Source organism: Varroa jacobsoni, unplaced genomic scaffold (genome assembly GCF_002532875.2).
Source record: "Varroa jacobsoni isolate VJ856 unplaced genomic scaffold, vjacob_1.0 scaffold_138, whole genome shotgun sequence".
NCBI classification, from domain to species: Eukaryota; Metazoa; Arthropoda; class Arachnida; order Mesostigmata; family Varroidae; genus Varroa; species Varroa jacobsoni.
This window is the reverse complement of record NW_019213040.1, coordinates 158575-162559: the sequence shown is the minus strand read 5'-3', so window position 1 is coordinate 162559 and position 3985 is coordinate 158575. Positions and strand designations below refer to the sequence as shown.

The window sequence follows — 3985 nt, the reverse complement described above, 5'->3', positions numbered from 1 at the left end:
ACGTCTCTTGCTTGAATATTGGCGCCAGACGATCCCTTGTGGTCCACCATCTTGGCGGGCTTCTCGTTTGACTGTCTGCTATACGCTGAACTGACTCATTCAGTCACTTTCCCGATGTCAACTAAAGACAGCGTTCGATTAGCTGGCCGGCCTTCCTTTGCTGATAACATTATGGAATAGTGCGTGCATAACGTGCCCCGCACCGTTAGGTGCTTAGAGTCTATCAAAATGAAGTGAGTACCAAATGTTAGTTAATGATACAGTGTGGTTTCGTAGAGAAAACGAATTCACTTGGTAGTACGGTCCAATTTAGGCTTACCTGCGTCAAGCACGCAGGGTATTGATGGAGTTGCATGCATAGCAGCCCATGTTTTGATGTATGATTGGCTGAGTAAACGTTTTCACGCTGCTCCTCTAATGAAGGGTGCGTATTGGTGCCTGATGTTTTGGAGCTACTCCAGTAAAGATCTACTGTCCTTAAGCGCTGCTTTAGACGATTGGCTCGTTCCAACACCAGACGGAATGTGCCAACGCTCGCCTGCTTCCAACCTCTGTTACCTTTAATAGAAGAGTACTGCTAAGTAAAACCGGCTCCTCTTGTAGATTACATCCGTTCTATTATAGTGGAGGACGTGCGGCTTTTAGCTTACGCGACAACGGGATAGCGCAGGGCATGTTTGGGCAGATGGTTTCCGTGGTTCCCTAATGGGTTAAAATATCCTTTTCGTATACTTGTCGTGTATTCTCGTCTTCTCACAAATATCTGTTGGTGTTGAGCATTTTAGTTATACATTTGATAATTAAATATAGCTGATTAAGAGCTAGCTGTACGAAGGCTTTCGTTGGAGAAACTGAGATTTCAATGAGCTGAGTAATTGACAATGTATTCCGTTGCATCCAACTACATGGCGAAACAAGGTGCATCATATTTGAAAATAGCTCTGATGGAAAACATGGTTCAAGTACACGTTACATTGATGATTCCGTTATTATAACAGTGGAATTCCTTGAACAAAAATGATGAAATGCTTAGTTTCGTGTTGCCCATAACTAGTGCTCTTTAATTACTTGCTAATATATAACGGTATATCGTTCGTCTACATAGCTTCTTGCTTGTCGTTCAGTTTCAGCAGATCCCTTTGTAATTGCCTTTACCAATACTACTGCATTACAATGATAGATTTCAACTAGCTAACCGATTGATGAGCTAGCCTTCAACACAAAGCCTGCTACCAGCTATCTGATGTGGTTGTAAAGGCAGAATATTTTCTCTCTTGCACGATGACCCATTATGTATTCTTATTTATCTCAACACGGAATTACGACGTTTCAAACGAATTGTTACTGTCTATAGCGGCAAATGTCAGCGTATGGTTCGGTTCAAATCGTTGCCTGGTGTTTTATTCGCTACACATCGACTGGCGGGAAAAATAAACCGATAAAATAGGAGGAAGGGTCTTTGTATAAACTCGTTTATTATTATCATCCCGATTATCTAATCAAACTTAGTGAGTAGTCAAACTCGGGTGCCAAAAGGGATAAGATTGACGCATGTCGCCATCATCTACTTCCACTAGAACTTGCCGCCGTTTTAGCTCAATATAGAAGTCTTTATGAGGTTGTCTCCAGCTCGTTGTGCTTCAAACGTCTTCCTGTTCTAGGTATAACAGTATAATATATCAACGACCATTCCCGGACGGGCTCATGGTATCTTAAGCAATCTGCATACTGGCCTCTCTAGCATGCCTACTACTACTTGGTTCTTTGGCGAACACGAATCGTATTATGATTACAGTGATCGACGTTCCTGTTTTATACATGCCAACACACTTGGGGTGACCATATTTATTCAGTCACTATATATATACATATACATACATATATATATATATATATATATATATATATATTAGGAGTTTTAAAAAATATATGTAATTCGAGTGCTGAGATTTTTATTTGCAGAGAAATTGAAACTTCAAAATGATTCTCATTTCTTGTCAATACACTGTTTATAAAGGTGGGTAATCGATTTTTAAAGTCAATTGCGGTTTTTAGACCTTTCAATGTCACTAATTTTCTGGCATAGACTTTGAGGTTTCCTAACAGCGAAAAGATCCAATAGTCTTAGTTTAGCTATCAGTAACTTTAAGTACTGTGCACAGATCATTGTATTAGCAAAAAATCATACAATTAAATAAGTATAATTTTTTGGGAGACGTATTGGGACACTATATATATATATATTTATATTAAAAAGGTGAACAACGGAATCGAACATCTTTGAAGAAATGTTTAGGCTGATTTAGCGGTTAACGCCTGCTAGCCACCTGCTTGCCCAACTTCAGAGTGTCGCAAACCAAGTGCAAGGTTATCTCGGATGCCAAGAAGCGCACGTTGTCGGCTACCATGATGTCCACCAATTTTAGGTTTACACACCTTTTCGACATTAACTTTGTTGTTCTTAAAAAAAACTTTGATATTGCTGTTATTTTTACAAGACGAGGTGATTGTAGCATGGTTAGTGTATCTGCCATCAAGAGGCGATCTTCGCGTGCGTAAAACTGGGAGGTGTGGGTCGTTGCCCATAGAGAGAGTGCCCTTTGATTGTTGAGTCGAGCGTTGACTGTTCCCCGCTCTTGCACGTGATAGTTGCTGGTTACTTACGAAGCTACTGACGTCACGCGAACGCACTTTGACGTTCGGAAGAGAGACAGTTCGGGACAAAGAAGAGTTCCAGGTGGACGAAAAGCGAGAGTTGGCCGAATAGAAAGGACTAAAAGGCAATGCTGACTGGGTTTTGTGCGTTTTGATGCTACCAGTAAATATCGCAGTTGAGCGTATCGAGAATGTAATTAACCGTACTCTTTTCACAGCTAATGTAGAAATGTGAAAAATTAGACTTTTTCTTCCACAGGAGAGTACAGAGGATTGGTAAGAGGAGGTATTTCAGAATGGGTATAACAATGCCTACATACAATTGTTGTTTGTTGTTAGTGTACCGTTGTGTGCATGTCGTATACACACGGATCGAATGTATACGAACCATAAATCCAAGTTATCCATGCTAACCATTGATAAAAATTCTATGAATATATCTGATCATGAATTCATGTGTAGTGTGCTTGTTACAAGCACTGACATGCCCGGGGATATTACTTGGCTATGGCACATTTTGTAGTTCTAATATCAAATAATATATATTTCCATCAACGTTTAATAGATTTTTTTGTCTTGAAACTAGTGACTCTATTATGATTATCACTGCTATATGCGTAGTCGAAATGTACGAATTTTCTGCGACAGCTTACCCGGCAAATGGCGCAATACTGTCGCTTAGTAACTTGCATTCTCAGTAGGACTATGCTTTAGGTGTAACCTCGATCATTACATAACTTGTTAATCGCCGTTCGAGAGCAAAAAGAAATTTCAACTTTTTATCTTTTCACCAATCGAGAACGTACCCTTAAGTCATTAAATGATCTACTTGTAATGGTACTTTGTTTTATACTGGTCAAAGAAAATACAGTAGTACACTTTGATGTTCATACGCGATCGAACATTAGGTTTTAACGCAATAAATACTGCGCTGCTTTGATTGATGTTGTTGCAGCTGAATCTCATTCATTACGACCTCAATAAGCTATCGCCTCTCCTAGATACAGATGTGTATGTGTATGGAACGTATAAGATTGGTTTAATCTCTATATTCCGGACTTCGAATGTCTTTCTCGAAGATGATCGCACAGTGGGTTATCGAGACGTGGTGCTGCATATGTTCTATATTTGATAACATTGTGGGTATAATCATATTTGATATGAATACCTTCGCAGTTGAACGTTTGCGCTGTATTGATGCTCAGTAGCGAACGCCCGCTGGGCAGCAAACGGGACGATGCTTTTTATGAAGGTAAAATACATCTATGCTACAGCGGTCGCCGATGGTACCGTTAGGGTTGCAGATCCACCGTGAGATAGCACCAATCTA

At 39.9% G+C, this 3985-nt stretch overlaps 1 protein-coding gene across 1 annotated transcript in view; it reads left to right on the top strand.

The window, feature by feature from the left end:
* Positions 1-98: 98 nt before the first annotated feature.
* LOC111268659 (uncharacterized) overlaps positions 99-3985 on the top strand; it is an 11862-nt gene continuing 7975 nt past the window's right edge. Inside the window, exon 1 of the mRNA XM_022847781.2 lies at positions 99-233. The gene's annotated coding sequence lies outside the window, so the exon portion shown is untranslated. The remainder of the gene's footprint in view (positions 234-3985) is intronic.